The sequence below is a fragment of the Rattus norvegicus genome, chromosome 8 (assembly GCF_036323735.1).
Source record: "Rattus norvegicus strain BN/NHsdMcwi chromosome 8, GRCr8, whole genome shotgun sequence".
Classification (NCBI taxonomy): domain Eukaryota; kingdom Metazoa; phylum Chordata; class Mammalia; order Rodentia; family Muridae; genus Rattus; species Rattus norvegicus.
The window spans coordinates 33,871,137-33,893,001 of record NC_086026.1 but is presented as its reverse complement, the minus strand read 5'-3'; the positions used below and the strand labels follow the sequence as shown (position 1 = coordinate 33,893,001).

At 46.1% G+C, this 21,865-nt stretch overlaps 1 long non-coding RNA gene across 1 annotated transcript; it reads left to right on the top strand.

Moving 5' to 3' along the window:
* Positions 1–16,021: 16,021 nt before the first annotated feature.
* On the top strand, positions 16,022–21,566 carry LOC134480004 (uncharacterized). The gene is made up of 2 exons (XR_010054100.1): positions 16,022–16,172; positions 18,019–21,566. It is a non-coding gene; the product is annotated as an uncharacterized LOC134480004 (long non-coding RNA).
* The last annotated feature ends 299 nt before the right edge of the window (positions 21,567–21,865 follow it).

Sequence of the window (21,865 nt, the reverse complement as noted above, 5' to 3'; positions counted from 1 at the left end):
ATGTTTATTTCCACTTGTTTTTCTGAGGCAGGATCTTAATAGATAGCCTGAAGTGGCCTCAAACTTGCAATCTTCCTGCTTCGGCCTCTAGAATACTAGAATTTATAGCCATGCATCGCCAGACCCAGCTAGAAGTGTTCATTCTTAATGGCTAATTTAACATTGAATAATGCAGTAAATAGCACTCCACGAGTTCATTTTGAAGGTGTGAACTTTCACTGAAACAGCATGAGAAAAGCCACCCAGCAACATTCAATTTTCCAAACGGTGGTTGTGTCCTAGGCCACATGACAGGTGACGGGTGCTCATTAGATACCCCTCCTACACTACTGCACTAGGCTGGCACACTTGTCCCTAGCCATACCCACATGACTATGGATGGCTCTGTTGCCTGGCACGGGAGCCTAAGTTACGCACCCAGTCTGGCTGCTGTGCTGAGTCTCACACATCCCGTGAGGACCTCACACTCATCTCTGCTTTCTCCTTGATCAAGGCTGTCTCATAAGTATTTTTAGCCTGGCAGTTTTCTGGGTGCTTTCCAAAATGTTTGGGCCCACATATTGAGGATCCATGATGAAAATATGGGGAATTCCCTGAAACCCACCCACTGTACCTTCATCCTCCAGAGCCCACATAGGAAGGTCCTCATCTTGTTCTCTCTCTCTCTCTCTCTCTCTCTCTCTCTCTCTCTCTCTCTCTCTCTCTCTCTGTGTGTGTGTGTGTGTGTGTGTGTGTGTGTGTGTGTGTGTGTCCTCTTCACCCTTTGATATGTTTGAATGTCTGGAGCCAAGACTGGCTCTAGTCTAATAAATCAAACTGAACTTTGGCATGAAATGAAGAGAAAGCTGTTAAAGATATTACTTTGGGGGTCATTAAGCCACGAGCCAGTTCTACAGTCCGCTGGCCTTTTCTTTGACTTCCAGGCTCATCTGACTTACAAGCTTAAGGGTTGTGATTTTTTTTTTTTCACTTCAGCCAGAAAAGGCTAGACCAGAGAAAGGGAGGGGAGGCCACAGGAGAGGAGTCTACCTTGCCTGCTGGGGAAACAGATATGAGTGGAAACCAACTTCCTCTCATCACTTAAAAAGCTTAAGAAATAAGGCAGAAAGCAAAGACTGCCCATGCTGTTGGGGGTGAGGGAGGATGTCCTTTCTGATGCCTCAAGAGACAATTCAGTCACATTCTCTGTGATAGGTTGAAGGCATTTTCCCTGTGACATGTTAAGAAAGGAGAGAGAGACCTGGAGAGTAACCCCATTTAAAAGTAGAGGTGGGGCTATTCAAAAGGGATGTAGAACCATGGGGACATCATGGAGGAGAGAGAGAGAGTGACTGTCCGTGGCTAGTTACTCAAGGGCTCTGAGCCTTCAGCTTCCCTTCCTACTGAACAAGGAGGTGGAGTGAAAGTTTTTAAGACCTGCCTGGCTCTAACACAAGCAAATCCCATCAAGGCAAAGAACTAGATTTGGAATCACAAGCCCCTGAGCTTATTGTTGCGGGATATTTAATCAGACTGTAAACCCTGAGATTGTGTTGTTTGTTGGTAAAACCTGTTTCCAGTTGTGGTGAGGCTCAGTCTTAGCACACACCTTTAATCCCTCTGCCTGGAACACAGACACACCCTCAGTACCTTCAATCCCAAGCAATGAAGGTAAAGTCAGTTTGTAGAAGGAAGCACCCATATTTGAAAATGATGTCTAATTGCGTGACAAAGAAAGTGATGAATCAGAGAAAGATTTGACAGAACAGGATGTGGCAAACTCTTACAAGAAGAGAGGAAAGAAGGCCAACATAAAAGGGAGCAGAGGCGGGAAAGAGAGAAGCGGTTTTACAGTTAGACAGAGACAGATTGAACAAAGAGAACAAGATAGACACAGGCAATGACAGAACAAGCCAGAAGATTAGAACATAAGGCTAGTGTTAAAGTCCAAGGAGAACAATTCAGTTAGAGGTCGAGAGCAAAGCCAGATTGAATCAGTCAGCTAGGAGAGCAGTTTGAGCTAGCATGGCTGAGTTCAACCAAACAGAGTTCAGAAAGAACTAGAAAGCATGACCTTGTTCAGCAGTAAGTCTCAGAAGTAACAGACAGAGGACTAGGCCTGGGTTAGCAGACAAAGGCAGTAAGCCTGTGGAGACGATAATTACACCAGGCAAATAAAAGTAACTTTTTTTTTTTGGTTCTTTTTTTCGGAGCTGGGGACCGAACCCAGGGCCTTGTGCTTCCTAGGTAAGCACTCTACCACTGAGCTAAATCCCCAGCCCCCTAAAAGTAACTTTTACATTGCATTAGTGCTTCCTACACTTCAAGCATCTGGAGAGGCCCTTGTCAGTTGCTCATAGGGGCTCCTTGGATTCCTGAGCGCCGCAGAGATTATGATCCAAACTAATACGAAGAGTTTTCCACACAGAGGGATGCGTAGAGAGGGTGAAGCTTAGAGAAGACAAGAAAAGTTGGGGAAAGAAGCAAGCCTTTCACCAAGGAGGTGCCACTGCTTGTACCACAGCCTGTGGGCTTGGTGCTGAGAGGAGAAGATTTAAATATTTGCCTGCCAAGAGAGTGCCTATGCCATAGGAGCACGTGACTGTCTTTGCTCTCATTATGTATCGGATAAGCCAAAGTGTCCTGGGAGACACTGACTCTTACAAATCTCACTCTCGGCTCTTCAGTGGCCCCACTTCGGTCCAGGACAGATGACTGGGAAGGCATATCACCCACTCCTTCCCGTGACAGATGTTAATTTTGCTATACGGAATGGTGCTCACTCGGCTGGAAGCATGGCAAGGTCTTCCTGTGCCAACTACCTGTTCAGCATGGCCCTCCAGGGTCTAGAAAGCTCACTGGTTTCTTGCATCATCCGCCTATCAGGCCTGTCAGCATTGGCTTGAGCACCAACCAGAGTGGTCCAAAGCTCTAAGGCTGACACCAGATGCACGTTTCCCTGACTTCCCCGTGTAAACTGGCCACTTTCTTCCACGTAAAATGACTTTAACTTCTGACTCATCTGGTCAGGTCACAGCATGATCAAGTGAATGTGTATTTCCTAGACGTCCTGACAAATGTCAGACTCCGTGTAACACAGGGTATTGTTGTCAGTGCCCTGTGTCTGCACGGCTGTCATCATAGGCCTGTTCGCCACACAGGACACTTCTGCCACCTGGCAGGTGCATCTTGCTCCTGTCACTTTTAATAGTTGCTATCTCATTCCTTTTCTTATTTGTTTAAAAGCACCTTTTGGGAGAGGTTTGGAAATGACTCAGTAGATACAGTACTTACACTTGTGTTAGTCCGGGTTTCTATTGCTGTACTGAAACAGTGTGACCAAAAGGCAAGTTGGGGAGGAAAGGGTTTATTTGACTTACATTTCCATCACAGTTCATCATCAATAAAGTCAGGGCAGGAACTCAAATGTCAGGAAGCTGCAGGCAGGACCTGATGTAGAGACTACGGAGGGGTACTTGCTCCCCGTGGCTTGCTCAGCCTGCTTTCTTACAGAACCCAGGACCACTAGCTGAGGGATGGCACTACCCAGAAGGGGTTGGGCCCTTCCAATCAATCACTAATTAAGGCAATGCCTACTAATCTATCTTATGGAGGCATTTTCCCAATTGAGGTTCCCACCTCTCAGATGTCTTTAGCCTGTGTCAAGTTGACATAAGACTATCCAGAACGCCACTAGTGTGAAGACCAGAATTTAGATCTCCAGACGCCATGTAAATGCTAGGTGGGTGTGGCAATCTACCTGTAAACCCAGTACTTAGAAGGCAGAGACAGGAGATTCCCGAAGCAAGCTGCCTAGCTAGACATTGGCAGATTCTGGGTTCAGCTGAGAGACCCTGCCTCAAGGACTAAGATATAAAGCAGTAAAAGTAAACTTCAAAGATCAACCTCAGGCATCCACATGTGCACAGGCATACATATGCACACGCATGCATACCACACACACGTATACATTCAAAAAGATCTTTTTGGGGGGGTGCAGTTCGTGATTGGGTTTTTCTGTGTAGCCCTGGCTGTCCTGGACTCTTTGAAGACCAGACTGGCCTCAAAGTCATAAAGATTCACCTTGCTCTGCCTCCTGAGTGCTGGGATTAAAGGTAGGCACCACCACTGCCCAGCTAAGAAAATAATTTTTTAAGATGAGTTTTGAGGTGTATGTCTGTAATCCCATCACTAAGGAAATGGAGACAGGAGGATGGATGGGGCCAGTTAGAGCTATGTAACAAGATCCTACCTTCTAAGAAGAAAGGGAGGAGGGGCAGGAGAAAAGGGGGAGGAGAGGTAAAAGTGGAGGAAGGAAAGAAAAATCTGTTCCTTTGTTGATGCTACCTGATTTCTCTCTCCCTTAACTGTTATTCCAGAAGCTCGGCTGTTTACCTCTACAGTGTCGTAGCAGACAGTTGGTGGGAAAGGAGCTATGTTGAATGTCATTGCATTGAAATCCTGGGGTGACTTCTGCATGGGTAGAAAGCCCTCCTAAATCTCATCATAGTTTAACTACCTTGCAGGGAGCTCCCTTTGATAGAAATAAAGAAAGACCTTTAATTTCATTACTCCCTGACTCTTAGATCTCTCTCTCTCTCTCTCTCTCTCTCTCTCTCTCTCTCTCTCTCACACACACACACACACACACACACACACACACACACACACACACACACAGAGGGAGGGAGGGGGGAGGGAGGGAGAGAGAGAGAGAGAGAGAGAGAGAGAGAGAGAGAGAGAGGAATCCATGGCACCTGAACTGCATGTCTGTGAACATTTTTCCTTCCTGGATAGAAAGAAATCGATGTAGGCGTAGGGAACAGGTGTGCCCATGCTACAGAGCCTAGGCCACCGCAGTCACCGTAGCTGCATGGAGTCTGCAGATGTGTGTGCGTATTCTTTCAATGCCTTTGGCACATACACCAAAAAAAGCCTCTGTTTTTTGAAATTGGGATGGTCTGCCTGGCGTGAGTGACGGTGCCAGCCTGACTGTCAGGATCCTGGGGTTCCTGGCTCTGCCTCTTACTTGCTGTGTCACGGTGAACAATCTTCCTTCTCAGTGTGCTGATCTATGACCCAGTTTATAAACTCTTGGGAAATCACTTCTGCTGTACAGCAAGAAACCAACGACTTGGTTGACAGAGAACCAGACTACCTGAATCCTAGCCCTGCCACCACTGTGTGGGTGTTATCCTTTCAGGCTTCAGTGTCCTCATCCTTAGAAGGAGAACCTAGTCACAGACACAATGCTTCCTTTTAAGGGAGAATTGAGCTTGGCAGATAAAACCTTTTAACTTAGGTCTTGCACATCTAGGAAGCCTGATGGCTGAGACTGGGATTTGATGACTCATCATTTCTTTGGTCTTTTGATTTTTGTTTTTCTTTTCTCTTTTTCAAGATTTATTTATTCATTATGCACACTGTCACTGTCTTCAGACACACCAGAAGAGGGCATCGGATCCCATTACAGATGGTTGTGAGCCACCATGTGGTTGCTGGGATTTGAACTCGGGACCTCTGGAAGGACACTCAGTGCTCTTAACCTCTGAGCCACCTCTCCAGCCCTTGGTTTTTGTTTTTCAAGACAAGGTTTCTCTGTGTAACAGCTCTAACTGTCCTGACTCTGGCTCAGTAGCCCAGGTTAGCCTTGAACCCAAAGATCCTCCTGCATCGCTTTCCTAAGTGCTAAGATTAAAGGAGGATAGCGCTGCCGCCCAGCTGTGGTGTTTTGTTTCCATCCTTTGAGACAAGGTCTCACTAGGAGGCACTGGCTGATCTGGAATTAGCTATGGAGAGTAGGCTACCCTCCAATTTACAGCAATCCTATCTCTGCCTTCTGAATCTTGGGATTACAGGTTAGGGTTAGGATTAGAGTTAAGGTCAGGGTTAGGGTTAGAAGTTGGGATTACGATTATCAACAATTGAAAACCCAATTATTTATTGGAAATGGACTATAGGTCAATCTACTCCTCTCCTGGAAGACTTACGGGATAAATAAAAACTACATTTCTTAGTGACTAAAATATAGGCAGTATATGCCAATTCGAAAACGATGGAATTGAACAAAAGGCCCTTCTGGCTCCCAAGGAGGACGTGACCACTCCAGATGCCATGGTAACGTGTGCTGTTCCGTCCCATCCCCCACTGACTCGGAGCTCCTCTGACTAAATGTATTTCCATTACAGTGAGAAGAAGCCAGGCAAAATGGATTACTGGGAGGGAGGAAAATTCCAAATGTTGGGGTTCAGAGGCTGGCGTAAAAAGCACTTGCCTGTCGAAGATGGAACCCCTAGTGCAGATCCCCAAAACTCACAAAAGGCTTAGAGGTTTTAGTCTGGAGGAAGTCTGTGAGCTCTAACCTAATACTATTGTTTAGCTGAGCTGACAGAGTATCAAGCTGCCTTCTAAATATTTATGTGAGTTCTCAACGATAAATTCTGCTCCTGGCCTTATGCAGAGAAGTCTCTCCGGTGGACAGGGAAATTCATGGCTGCAGGGGCTGCTGAGAATGACAAAGGTTAAATGTTCAGCCCTAAACAGGACATTTACACTGCCCCTCTTGAGGTTTAGGGAACACTGCAAGAGAGGGCAGAAAGAATACAAGGAGACAGGATGAAGGGCTGTGAAATACCATCTTCTGGACAGGGAGTAATCGGAAATCACACCAGCTGCTGATGCCTGTATTGAGTCTACACCAGAATGAGCTGGTCGAGGAGGGACTCCGTGGACCCTACTCACAGATGAACTACAGATTACTGATAAACTGTAAAGGAAGTGAAGTCATTGTCTTGAGTTGTGCACCTACTGGTGACTGTACCAGGCTCCAAAGGAGAGTCCCTTCGGTCACAGAGGCCCTAGTTAGACTAAGTGGGTCACAGAAACCAAACCCAAAGTCATGAATCCAGGAGAGGGACTCCCGGGAAGAAAGGCAAATGACAGGAAGGACCGGGAGATGAGAGGGCTGCGGAAGAGAGTAATCTGAACACAATATATACGTGGGTTAAGTTGCCAAGGAATTGATTTAATTAAGAAAATTTAAAATCCAGGCTCAGTGGCGTGTGCCTACAATACTAACAGTGCCAAGCTGGGAGGTGGAGACTGGCAGGTTCCTGGAAATTCATAGCTGGCCTGACCAACATGCTGAAGTTAGAGCCAGTGGGAAAGCGGGTCTCAAGGAAGGGGTGGAAGGCACTTAAAGACTGACACCAGAGGTCATGCTCTGACCTCCACACTCCTGTTGTGCACACACCCTGTGCACACACGCATTCACCTACACACACACACACACACACACACACACACACACACACACACACAATCTCCGGGATCACCTAAGCAAGCCATTCTGTCAGTCCAACAGTTAGTTCTGGGAGTGGAGTTCATAGGAGCTCTTCACAATGGCCTTATGACTGCCCTATGGACGAAAAGGCTTTGCACAGGCTGTGTTCAAATGGGAGTGCCAGCAAACAGGAATGAGGACGCCATTTTGGTCTCACTAAGCACCTAGCAAGAATCTGAGTCTTTGCCCTTCCCAAGATTTGTAAAAAGGAAACTCAAGCACTTATTTTGAAAGATTTATTTATTTATTATGTATACAGGGTTCTGCCTGCATGTATGCCTGTGGGTCAGAAGAAGGCACAAGATCTCATTATGAGTGGTTGGGAGCCACCATATGGTTGCTGAGATTTGAACTCAGGACCTCTGGAACAGAGCAGTCAGTGCTTTTAACCTCTAAGCCATCTCTCCAGCCCTCAAGCACATTTCTTACAGTTTGAAAGATGAGAAAACTAAAGCACACAGTAGGGACTTACCTGTGTACAATATAAACTGTAAACCAAGTAAACTGAAAAGCTGTAGCAAGTTCTGCCGATGAAAGCCAAGCTGTCTGGGGTGACTAAAGATGAAACTGGACTTCCCTTATCCTTCCAGAAACAGGTTCAGGGACCAGAAAGGCAGAAACCCCAACGCTGGGAAAGTTTCTCTTGCTGCTGGCTTTGTGTTTGGGGAATAAATCACTTGGTATAATGATAGAGCTGTAGGAACTTGTAATGTGTATCACACAGATATGTTCTAGTGTAATAGTCCGAGTTCACTGAGAGGCTGGATCTGGAGGCAAAATGACTCCCAAATTCCCATTTCAGAGCCAAGTATGCTTATCTTAAACTCTCCTACAAGCCCCTTTGTATGGGGATGGTCTTCTACCCAACTCTGCAGCAGGGAGGGAAGAGAATGGCAAAACAGCCCAAGAGGAAAAATATCCTCTCGTTAAAAATAGCTAGAAGGTAAACCATTTTCAACAGATGTTACTCTTGTTTATCCCATGATATAAAAGTGCCTACAGTGGGAAAGAAAAGCCAGAATTTCCCCAGAAGTTCAACCATGGGGCACTCATCCATAGAGACCAAGCTCAACTGGGGACGTCAGCTGACTGCCTCATCTTCTCTGGGAACTCAAGCCGACTGTCTCAACTTCTCCGGTTGACTTCTCCTGGATGTTGTAAGCACATAATTTGACAGTGTCATCTCTATCTGTAGCTATTTGTTCCTTTACCTGACAGCTTCACCGGGGGAGGTGGGGAGACACACACACTGTACTCTGCCTAGCCTGAGACTCTTTCCCTTGGGAACTCCAGCTTGATTGCTTACTGGGCTTCCTTTGTCAGTTGTTGCAGGAAATTCATAAACCTCTTGTGATTGTTTTAACTGTCAACTTGACACGATCCAGAATCACTTGGGAAGAGGGGCTCCGTGATTGTCTAGATGGGGTTGGGCTGTGAGCATGACCGTGAGGGATTTTCTTAGTTAGGTTATTGAAATAGGAAGGTCCACCCCGCATTTCCTAGGCTGGGTCCTGAGCCGTAGAGAAGTCAAGGGAGCTGTGCAGAAGGCCACGTGCTCGGATTCATCCTTTGCTCTTGACTGTGGATGTGACTGCTTGCTACATGTTCCTTCCTGACTTCTTCACTACGTTGAACTATAGCCTGGAATTGTGAGCTAAAATAGACCCCTATCTGTCCGAGTTACCGTTTGTCAGGGTTTTTCACCACAGTGACAGAAAGGAAACTGGGACACCTCCGATTTGATGATGTTAACTTCCTGCTGCCTGTTTGTTCTTTCACTCTGAAGCCTCACCCAAAGAGGACACTCTGCTCTGCCTTCGACTTTTTCTGTTGGGAACTCCAGCTGACTGACACACCAGGGCTTCCCTAGTCCATTTCTGCTAGATATTTTGAGTGCCCAACTTGATGATGGTTGGTGCTCTTGATAGCTTTCTATCTCTACATATAAATATATGTGTGTGTACATATATATTATATATTAAAGAGTATTTATTATTTAATAGTTATTTAATATATAAAGAAAAATATTAAAGAATATATAGCAAGAGATAGATGATATATCAGATCTATCTATATATCTGTCTATCTATCACCTATTTCTTGCTAATTATTCTTTAATTTGTACTTGCTATTTACTTCTTAAACTCAGTCATTCCAATCCAAGAATATGAAGTAGGTCATTCCCTAATGTGTAGAATAGCGCTGGAATAAGACATTATAACAGAAAGCTCCCATTGCCCCCCCCTCCAACTCTACGTTCTTTTGCTTTGTTTTGGGGGACTTTGTAGCCTGAATGCCCTCTTGCTCATAGGCAGAGGGAGTCCTGACCCAATCAAGGAGATACTTGTCTCAGTTCCTTTGACGTTCACTCTACGCCCGCAGGAGGAATGGATCTTCCCAGAATCTGGTCTGACCTGTAGGTACTTGCCTGTCTCGTTACCTATCATTTGCCAGGCACAAGTGGCCTTCTTCTGAGCCCTTCCTCCAGCTCTATTCACTGTCTTCATTGCTGTTCCCTTTCTAATGCCGTCACCTCCTCTGAAAAATGGAGGGGTCCTTCCATTTGGTTCTTAAAACTCCTGTGTATTGTGATCATATGTAGGTCTATCGCACTGCAGGAAACTTGTTTGTTTGTCTGTCTGTTTCCTCATTCAAACAGGGTGTTTCTGGGGTGGGGGGGGCATAGACTCTGCTCTAGGTGACAAGGTACGTCCAGCATATAGTGTCATAGTGCCTTGCACAAAATACATAGGCAGTGAACTTCCTTGAGTGGATATACACTGCTAGACAGTGCCTGGTCTGCTAGGGAAGTCAGCCCCACTTCTGGGTAACAGCAAGGTTTCCAGAATCACTGAGCCTTCTTGGTACTATCCTTCAGCATGGGGGCAGAGCAACACCTCTGATGGGACAAGACCAGCTGTGCAGTGCCCAGACGGCAGTACCAGGTGGAGTGGAGGCGTTCTCAGTGGAGGCAGTGATGGGAGGGAGGGTGAAGCATGCTCAAGATCAACAGTAGGAGTCATGACGATAAGTCCAAACACAAGGAACCACTAAGTCCCCAGGAAAATGACAAGCCAGGCTGACTGCAGGAAGAATCAGGGAAATGAACAGGAAATGACTGGCTTGACATTTTTACTTCATTTAGAGCTTTAAAATAACCTTTTTAATTGTATTTTATTTAGTGTGTGTGTGTGTGTGTGTGTGTGTGTGTGTGTGTGTGTGTGTGTGTTAGCGAGCATGCCATGACACATATGGGGAAGTCAGATGATAACTCATGAAAATTAGTTCTTTCTTTCTTAAATTCAGACCATCAGGCTTCAAGCTAAACACCTTTCCCGACTGAGTCTTCTCTCTTCTGTAATGGCTGGTCTCTAAGTTTAACACTCCATGGCCACAACAACCTTGAGGTTCAGCCATATTGTTAGCTCATGGCTAACCTTAGAATGTTCATAACTGGTAGACCCAAACACAAGATTTTAAACACTGGTTGTTATGGAAGGTTTTTGTTCATTTACCAAAACTTTACCACCATGTCTTCCACACAGCTTCCTCTTTGGGGAGACACTGTCATCAATAGGAGAAGTAAGATTTGGATGGCCAAAAGTTTTATCCCCAATCTTCTACCTGCAAGCGTATCTTTGAAAGGCCATTTCACCTCATGAGGTCTCAGTTCACTTTTTCAGAGCTCTGAATGTCTATTGGAAATCTTCTGTAGTTACCTACCTCTTACACCCTTTACCCAACCATTATCTTTATCTGAATTTGCTGTCCTGGGTTCCAATGCCCAGGGGCGAACACTGCACATTATCTGCCTTAGATATACAAGACTTAGCAACAATTGGGTGGTGGCAGAAATACAAAGCATGTGAATTCAAGGACCACCCACAATCACCAACAGAGGATGTACTATGAAATGTCTTTAGCATGAAAGACAGCATCAGGCTCCAGCACATGCCGATGATGGATCCCTCAGCCTACTTTAACTCCTTTTCCCCTTTCCTTCATACTCCTGCATATATAGGGAGTTGGGAGGTTTCCTCCATTTAGAAACCCTTCTCTATTTCCTTTCCCTAGCAGCAGAGACAGCCAATCAGTCCCTCCCTTGAAAAGCTAGCTTTCTCCCCGGCAGAGACTAACTCAGTTCTATAACATGTTTCTTACATTAGCAGTTCAGTTTATAGGCTGATTGCTGTTGTCCGTGCAATGATCAGCAAGGGGCTGCAACCCCCGAATGTTAAGTGAAGAGGAAGCATCCCATGATAGAGATGTTTACTGCTCTGCAGCTAACCAGAACCAAAGAGTATGTGAGGAGACAACCTTAGGAAGAAGAAGCACTCGATTGCTCAGAGCTGAAAATGATGCTGAAAGAGTCATCAGTCCTCTCCCGCCAGGGAAAAGCATGCCTCTAAGCAGAGGTAAGAACCAAGGCCTTGTTTCCAATGATCTCTGCAGTAAAAGTTATGGTTCATTGGCTTCTCACTCTGATGGTTGTCTACCCAACTGTCAAAGTTCTTGTGGCTGGTATGCTCCAGATGTAATTGCAGGAAAGGATTCTGATAAGCCTGCACTCGATATTCCCCAGGATAGGCCCCTATCAGAAACTATCTTGGGTTTCCCCAATTTCATAACACAGAGTAGAAAATGGAAAGGAGGCTCTGCGTGAACATTTTGGACCTGAAGAATAAGGGTCCAGTTCACAGCAAGTCCACAGAACCTAGACCAATCTGGCGGTCACGATGTCATGACCGAGACAGTAAAGAGCAGGGCCTGGAGAAGGAACAGCTCGGGATGCACTCCGACTCCTTGGGCAGTGTCACCCTCAGTGGTGAATCTGTATGGGAGTTCTGGGCATCTGCAGCTGTGCCCTAGGAATATTGAATTGTCACCGTGTGCTCCTGAAGAATGACATCACAACCATTATAATAGGTAGCACTCTTGCAATTATACTAGAGCTAATCTTCCTTCTTCTTAGTGGTCAGGTTTATATCTTAAAGAAGTTGGGGGTTGGGGATTTAACTCAGTGGTAGAGCGCTTGCCTAGCAAGCACAAGGCCCTGGGTTCAGTCCTCAGCTCCAAAAAAGAAGAAGAAGAAGAAGAAGAAGAAGAAGAAGAAGAAGAAGAAGAAGAAGAAGAAGAAGAAGAAGAAGAAGAAGAAGAAGAAGAAGAAGAAGAAGAAGTTGGAAACAGTGAGAGCTTCCCTTAGGGTATGAGACGTCACATTAGATGTAAGATCCAGCCCCAGCGCTGTCACGGGGACCACAGAGAAGTGGTCAGAGAAAAGCATCTTCAGTATTCCGCATCATGCTCCTGAAACCCACATCCTCCTGAGTTCTCCTTTCTATGACTGTGCCCCAAACACAAAGTAGTCCCATTTGGGTCTCCTCAAAAACCAACTGGGCTTTTTTCAAATGATAGGCAGTTTTAGTACCAACCCAAGGTAGAGGCAAAGACTGTAAACTCTGTTGCCAACTATTTATTTATCATTCATTCATTCACTCATCCATTTAGAGTTAATCTGCCTATTGTCTGATTTACTGTTCCATTGTGACAAGCACACATTATCCCAGCCTGGTCTATTTCACTGGTCTGATTTTCTCCCTTCTACACAGAACAGAGAAGAGATTAACTGAAGAAAATCAAGCTGTTTCTTGGAAGGCACATGCTCAGCATGGCCTCTTCTGGGATGGAAGCATCTAAAGCCCCCACCCCCACCCCACCCCAGGTCTCCTCCAACTCTGCTGATGGCTACATTAACGACAGCACAGAGACCCTCCCAACAATCCCCTATAAAGAAGGCATTTCATGCTCATTTTACAGACTAATGGAGACAGGGCTGGTGATTTTGCATCTGTTCCTGAAACCTGGGTGTCATAGAGATTATTTAATCCCAGTCTGGCTTCTACCCCGCCTTTGACCATTTAGTTCCCAGATAAAAGATGCACAGAACCTTCATATTTACAATAAGCCTAACTAGCACTAGAGCTGGGCAGTTATCTATCCTCTTTGCTATTGGAATCTACTTTCCTATCGACAATCCTGAGTTATTACTTACTATGTTTCATCTGGGCTGCTCTTAACTCTAATAGGCCAGCCCTCGGGGCCATGTTCTCTTGAACTCACCTAATCCGTGGAAGCTTCTCCTTTCTCCTCCATCTTCTCCTCATGGTTCTTCTCCATTCCCTAGTCCAGGAAACCTAAACCCCACCTATGTCTCTTATGCTCAACTGTTGGCTATTGGCACTTTTATTTACCAGAAATAATTTGGGGGCAGAGTCATTTGGGCCTATGTGCAGACTCCAGGTCTTGGGAGCCCATACTTAGCTTACATAGACAGCAAGACCAAACTGCAAAACTGGGTACCCTTAACTAGCATCTCCACTCCTTTGGGATACATCACTGCTACACATGTCCATGACCCATCCTCGTCCCATCTCCTGACCGTACATCTCAAGGGAAACCTTTCACGTTATTATTAGAAAATCACTACTAGAAAAAGTGTCCTGTGTGGGATATTTTTTCTTTGTTTCTTATGGGTTTGGGGGTTTTGTTCAATGCTGGGGATCAAACCCAGGGCCTTGGGCATCCTTGACAAGTGTTCTACCGTTGAGCTACATCTCCAACCGGAGCAGGTCTTTCTTTCATTCTGAACCTCAAAAGCTTCCCAGCATAAGAAACATGGCTTCTTTAACAGCCTCTGGATTACTCACCTCCTCCTTCAGGCAGCCTTCCTCTTCAGAAGGAGGTGAGGCACGTGGGAGAGCAGAGCTGAGAGCCAGTTTCAGTCCTGCATCAGCTATAGCCCCCAGGACTCTCCTCCATCACTTAATCATTTCCAATTATGACTTCTGACTAGGCCCCCAGTCATCTGCAGTATTGCCTCCCTAATCTGACCCTCACCTCCTACCAACAGGCAGTTGACTATGCTGTGCTTGCTTCCCAGAGTCCCAGAAAATGTACCCTGGCAGCAAAGTGACTCAAGAATAAGGACCCATCCTCTTCCCCCTCACCATCTGCTCTCAGCACCATGAGTCTTCTGGGGGCAAAAAGAGAAGGGAACAAAATTCCCTCCTTACAGCCTCTAGAAGACCGTGAAGCCCTCCATTAGCTGATTGGATAATACCTGTTATGCTTCTCCTCAGCGGTGACTAATAAAGCTTGTTCTGGGTTCATTCATTACTCAGCCTCCTAGAAAAGGCTGTCCCGCCCCTCACTGTGGTCTATGATACCTCTTGGAAGGGGTCCCAAGGCTTTTCCCATCCTCCTGCCCTGTCCTCTGGCCTTCCACTTACACCTGCCTCCCTTCCACTGCTGGCAATGAAGTCTGGGGTCCAGCTGCCTCTGTGGAATTCCTAAGCATCCTCGTTTTGGCTTCTAGCCCAGACACATGGGTACTCAAAGGCGCCATGCCATCTGTCTGCCTCAGGGGCACCACACTGGGATCTCTGCCTTCAGCCACCAGCTGAGGGTATAGCAGGAACAGGGATCCCAGTGGCCAGATAGTGAGTAGATTTCTGTAGTATGGCATTGTTCATAAAACACTTCCCCCAATGGCTTTTGTTTCATTTTTGTAAACACAATAGTGATTACCATAAAATTACCCTCGGAGGAAACTTGTTGCCACCACCCCTGGACTTTGGACTGTATGGACAGTGCTTGGAAGACAGAGAGCTCAAGTCATACTGCCAGGTGCACATTACCTGGCATCCAGTTGTCCCCTGGCAAGGGTACAAACAATAGAACATTGACAGGGGCTGCTGAGAGGAAGATACTCCATTCTCCCCTCCCAGAGGTACCCATCAGGGAAAGCACTGGATGGTGGGGACCCTGTGGATGGGAATAGCCTCCAGGGTAGTGTGTCACATGCTCTATCCTTCATATTCGAGTTTCTTTCCTAAGCATTAGCCCCCCAAGCCTGCTGCCAGTCAGTCCCCAAGATCATTCTGTAAAGCACATCTTTGCAATTAAGGTTCTTACCTACTGGGGACCTTTGTCATGTGCGAGAATCTGGAAAAAAAAATTACAGATCATTTTTTGATTAATCCACACATAGCCAGATATACAAGAATGCTCTTAGAAATTCAGGGTAATAATCAGCTTACAAAGGGTCCCTCTGAGCCCAAGCTGATGAGCCTCTTCTTCATATAATCAGGAAGCACCCTTAAAATTTTAGTGTGGCTAAGACTGCCAAATCTCTTTCCCTTTCCCTTTTCTCTCCAGCTTTGTACTAAGCACAGCACATCACACACACACACACACACACACACACACACACACACACACACACCATGCCCCCACCTTGCTTCTCTAGATACTGCCCCTGGCCAGTGCAGAAGCTGCAGCACTGGTTGCGATGGCAATGGAGATAGCTGTTGCTAAGACAGCCAGGAGGCCAGGGTGGGAGAAAAGAGTGGGCAGCCCAGCAGGGCAGCATAGCACCCCCACCACCACCATGCATGTCTGAGAGCCTTAGGCCCTGGAAACGGTGTTCCCAGCTGGCTGCCATGGCAACAGCAGGCTTCGGAAGCTATTCATCTCAGGCTGGACAGGTTCCCCAGCCTGCACTTGTGCTTTCTTTTCCCTAAGTGGCTAATTGAGGTGTGAAAGGGTCTGTTGTGAATTGGTAATGGGGCACTAAGGGCAAAGGGTTGGCACTGAGCAGATTCCCCCAGAGAGCTGAAAGGCCAGGGGTGGGACTTGAACCAGCTCCCCAGCATAAGATTCCAACTGCTGGGGAAACAGCCCCAAACATAGAGATGCCCATTTTTCCACCAGAAACCACAGCCTGGAAACTCCATCTCCTTACCCAAGAGCCATCTTGAAATGACCTTCTTGTTCTCAACCCTGTCTCCAGGTAAGCATGCAGCCAAGGTGACATCTAATTACTTCTACCATAGCTATTAAGAAAACACAGTGGCTAGGGATTTTTGCTCAGATGTAGGAGAGGGGTTGTCAGGGTGAGAGGTGGAGCTAGGTGAGTGGATCACTGGCTAAAATCCATGTTATACTAAGGGAAAGATGAACTTAGAGGCTCCTGAAGCAGGTTAAGACCTTAATGGAGCCCTAAAACCAAGACTTCACTGGTCTATCTGTGTGGTTTTGCATTGATTTCTTTCAAAAGCACTGCCTTCGTTAGCATTATTGAGAAGTGATTAAACATTGTGCCTATCTCCATTTAATCTCCAAAGCTGGGGCAGGGAGAGGTGTCTGTGTGAATGTGTGTGTGTGTGTGTGTGTGTGTGTGTGTGTGTGTGTGTGTGTGTGTGTGTGTGTGTGCTGTCAGTCCCTGAGTACATGTGGATTAAACCCAGGACTTTGCACATACTAAGCATGTGTTCTACTGCTTAATAACAACCCAGTCCCAAAGTACACCTTTAAGTGAAGTAGAGTTCCCTTTTTATAGAGAAGAAACTGAGACCTGGAGAGCTGGACCATTTGCCAAGGGTCCTACAGTCACAAGGAAGTAAAGCTCCCATCTAAGTTTGCATCTGTCCACAAATCCTCCCCTCACTGATGTTCCAACAGACATCAGGGGCTCCTGAGGCCAAATGAATGTGATCTTTTTTGTCTCCTGAATGAAACAAGCATCAGAGAAGAGGCCTTAGGTGCAGGGACTCAGTGCTGAAACACAGCTCTGAGAAACAGTAGTCCAACATCTTCTAGTCGGGAAGTTCTTTCAGGTCCTCATAGGTGGCTCCTGTGTTCTAGTGGCCCGAGAGTGACTTCAGGAGACTCCCACTAGGGAGAAGTCTCTGGGTATAACACACTGAACTCTTCAGAGGGAAAGTTCCAGGAAGTTGCCTGCTGGATCAGCTATCCCAGTGAAGGCATGCAGAAAGCTGAACCTGGCTGGGATCATGGGAAAGAACAGAGCTGGTCTTTAGGAGTTCAGGGAATCCTGACATGTTTGTTTAATAATGCCACAAGGTTGATAGCATTAACATCCTTTACAGCAGGATGTTAGGTAGTTTGAATGTGCAACCACAAAGGATTTATACCCAAACCTCACCGGCTCCAGAGGCTGCACCCTTTCTGCTCCATCCTCCGCCCTCCCCGACCTTGGCTGCTCCATGTGGCCTGTTAGAAGTCAGAAATCCCCCGTCTCAGCGTCGGAGCTTGGACTCTAAGCAGTACACCTTCTTCCTCTGGGTCCCCTCACCCACACAACAGATGGCGGCTTTCATCCTCTGGCTATTTTTATTTCTCTTTTCCCATTCTTCTTACCCTTCTGGCTCGGTCCAAACAGGAGAGCAGGAGACAGAGCCAGAAGCCAGAATAGGACTCTCAGCCTCTCTCCCTCTCTTCCCATATGCACAGAAGGAAATGGGGTGGGGAATTCTTCACAGTCTTGAGTGCTGAAGGAGGTGGTCATCATGGGGAATGATTATAGGGCCTCTTTCTCCAGCTTGTTCTGGAAGCAAGCTGTGGCCATGAGCTTTCTTCTCTGATCTATGTACTTCAATGTCTTAGTCAGAGTTATTATTGCTGTCATGGAATACCCCGTATTGACTAAAACAACCTGGGAGGAAAGGGTTTATTTATTTAGCTTATGTTTTCACATCACAGTTTATCATCAAAGAAATACAGGACAGGAACTCAAACGGGGCAGGGACCTAGAGACAGGAACCGATGAAGAGGCTATGGAGGAGTGCCGCTTACTTGATTACTCTCCACGGCTTGCTTGGCCTGCTTTCTTACAGAACCCAGGACCACCAGCCCATCATGGCACCACCAAATAGCTGGACCCTCCCTCATTAATCACTGAATAAGAAAGCTCCCTTGGACTGGAGAGATGGCTCAGTGGTTAAGACTGCTCTTCCAGAAGTCGTGAGTTCAATTCCCAGCAACCACATGGTGGGTCACACCCATCTATTTGAGATCTGATGCCCTCTTCTGGTGTGTCTGAAGAGAGCAACAGTGTACTCTCATACATAAAATAAAATAAAGACTTTAAAAAGAAAGAAAACACCCTCTAGGCATGTGACAGTTTGAGCATGCTTGGTCCATGGGAAGTGGCACTGTTAGGAAGTGTGGCCTTCTTGGAGGAGGCTTTGAGGCCTCATATATACGCTCAAGTCTGGCCAGTGTGATCCAGAGACTCCTGGCTGCCTTGTGAATCAAGATGTAGAACTCTCAGCTCCTCCAGCACTATGTCTGCCTGCAGGCTGCCATGTTCCCACCATGATGATAATGGACTGAACATCTGAAACTGTGAGCCGGCCCCAGATAAATGTTTTCTTCTACAAGAGTTGCCTTGGACACATTGTCCCTTCACAGCAATGAAACTCTAACTGAGACAAAGTCTGATCTTATGGGGGCATTTTCTCAATTGAGGTTCCCTCCTTTTAAGTGACTCTAGCCTGTGTCAAGTTGACATAAACTAATCAACACAGGAAACATGTTCACACTTGCAGCCACTGTCTGGACCACAGATAAAAGAAAATGAGGGAAACCTTAAGTATGACATTTTTGTTTTCTGGGGCAGACTTACTCAACCCAGGATAGCCTTTTGTCTCCGGGCAGGAAGTAGACTTGCAAACTCAGCCTGATTCAGGGGCCCAGGTCTCTCTTTAGGATCAATCTTAAGATGTAACTTGTAGTCATTGGAAGGGCTTTGGGTTAGAATCAAGATCTTCATTCTTGTCCTAGATCTGTCACTGACAAACAGTGTGACCTTGGGACTCAGTTTCATCTTTGTAGTAAATTGAACCAACTAACTTATTCTAACATTTTAAGATGCAGACCCAAACTCTGCCATGCCTCCATTCTGTTCCAAACCTTCTTGCCTTCAGCCAACTATGCCTTCCACTCCTCAGTCTGATGTTCCTATCCCCTCCAGACACTGTCAAGATGGAAAGAGTGCAAGGCCATGGTTCTGTTAGCGTTGGGACTTCTCTTTTCAGACTGAGAGTCAAATTTAAATTGTACCCCGATCAGTACCAAAGCAGAGATGCTCTGATCTCCTTCACAATGGAAGTAAAAACAGCTCACCTCTTCTTTCCCTTTCTCTCTGTTCCTGCTCTCCCCCGATCACTCAGTCAAGTAATATGTATTAAGTGGATCTGTCTGCAAGGCACCGTGCAGAAATGTAATCCAAAATGACAAGGGCCTTGTCCAAAAGGAACTTAAAAATCCCACGAGGATGTAACATAGATGGAGCGTTAAAGGCAGCCTGCTGCCCTCATACGGCAAGAATGGATGGAGTCTTCTAATGCCTTTAATGTTTTAACATTTCTTTTACCCACATTGGATGTTAATTTTACAGTGCTATCTTGTTTGGGGTATCTGTCTTCCGCCTTATCCATGGAACAAGCTAACCTGCTCTAAGACTCTGGGTCCTTCCTGCAGACACCCATCCATGCCCTGCCCAGCTGGTGCCTCACCTTCATACCCTGATAGCCAATCAAACCTCTGTAGCCCAATACAAAGGCTGAAGGCTGTGACACGGACAATGGTTCTCTTAGCGGATGGAGTTACAGAACTGGAAGCCTGCCTTCCTCTACTCCCAAGGCCCAGGGACTTTGCAGTGTCTCCTGTTCCTTAACTCTTCTCCGAATCCCTCATTAAGCCTCCTAGAGAGCGAGTTCGGCTCTCTGCCTCTTTTGGTCCTGACGCCTGAACACTCATATCTGCTCCATCCATAATAACTTCTCCAGAGCTCTTCACAACGTGAGCGGCCTTACACTTACAGTTTCTCATCTAATCTTCTCAGCAAAGCTGTGAGGTGGGATTATTATGCTCTTTCTTGACAGCTAAGAACGAAGGGCTCACAGAGATTTCGTGAATGGCCCGAGACCTCCCAGGGGGCCCAGCTGTGCTGAACAGTGACTTCACAGATGGGTCTTTTGGTTCCAAGCCCTGCTTTCCCCCCTTTTCCCCTGCACAGTCTTCAGTATGAAACTAAAGGGAAGTTCCGTTTCTCCCAGTATATCCATCGCTAAATTGTGGGTCTAAACAGTCACAACAGCCACTCCCTTGGGCTCGCTAAGCATCCGGGTGATTTCAACCCATGCTCTCACCTGTCTCTTATACAATTTACAGCATAGCTAAGTAGGGCCCATGCAGCAATCACAGGACTAGAGAGCTGGCCACAGGAGGATCAGAAATACAAAGAAAGTTCTAGATACACAGCAAAATCAAACCCAGCCCTGGCTACATTTGAGACCTTGTCCCTAAAGAACTGAAATGAGGGCCAGAGAGTTGACTCCGTGGTTAAGGACACTTGCTATTCTTACAGTGGTTGAGTTTCCAGTACCCACATGGCCATTCACAACCTTCTGTAACTCAAATTCCAGGGGTCTAACACATCCTATGACCTCCACAGGTATGTAGTAAACCAACATATATTCATACATGCATATACACAGACAAACATGCATATACACAGACAAAGCACTCATACAGATAAAGTAAACCTCCAAAAGTAAGTTCTAAGCTATATTTCAATTTAAAGAAACAATATTCATAACAATAAGAACCTAGGGCTATTATTCTGATACATGGACATGTTATAAAAATGACTCCAGTTTAAAAAATGATTTATTTATTTATTTATTTTATATATATGAGTACACAGTCGCTGTCTTCAGACACACCAAAAGAGTGAATCAGATCCCATTACAGATGGTTGTGAGCCACCATGTGGTTGCTGGGAATTGAACTCAGGACCTCTGGAAGAGCAGCCAGTGCTCTTAACCACCAAGTCATCTCTCCAGCCCATAAAAATGACTCTTGATGACTTATCATTACTCATCGATTAATGCATCTCTCAACCCTCATCAGAGAAGCTTCTTGGTCCAGTAGATGGCAATTAACTGCAGAGACCCACAATTTACCAACATGCAGAGAATAAGAAAATGTGGAGTGCCTTGCTCATGGGGGCATGGGTGTGGCCATGGGCATGGCTCTCCTCTGTTGATGGCTTCTGGCATGGATACAGGTGAAGAAGGACTCATCCTCCCTGGGTCAGGGGGGGCTGGATGCTGGGAATTTGACTCATGCTCCACTGAGTATATGGACAACACAAAATGAACTTGCCTTTTCCTTTTAGGGAGGGGAAGAGAGGAGAGGGGGGCAGACACAGGAAGATTGGAAGGTGAGCAATATCAGGGTACAAAATGTGAGATTCCCAAATCAATTAAAAAAGGAAAAGAAAGAAACTGGAGTGCTCAGCCCTAAATGGGACATATATATCATATCCCTTCCTTTAAGGCACAGAGAGACAATTGTGGATAATTATCATGTAAAATTATTGGATAAAATTATCATGGATAACTCCAAGGGGCAGTGATTTCCAGACATGGCCGAGCAGTTGCACATATGCACTGCACAGAAACTGTGACAGCATAATCAAGACCTGCATAAACTCAAGCCAGATAAAATCCCAGGGTGGGGGATGACATAGGCACAAAGGCACCCCTTACTGAAGAGTTGTTGACAATGAACAGCTGTGGAGAAAGGGAGAACCTGTTTTCTTTAAGGGCGAGACCCCTGGCATATCTCCCATGCTCCAGGACAAGTGCACATCCAAGAGTATGCATTCAGCAT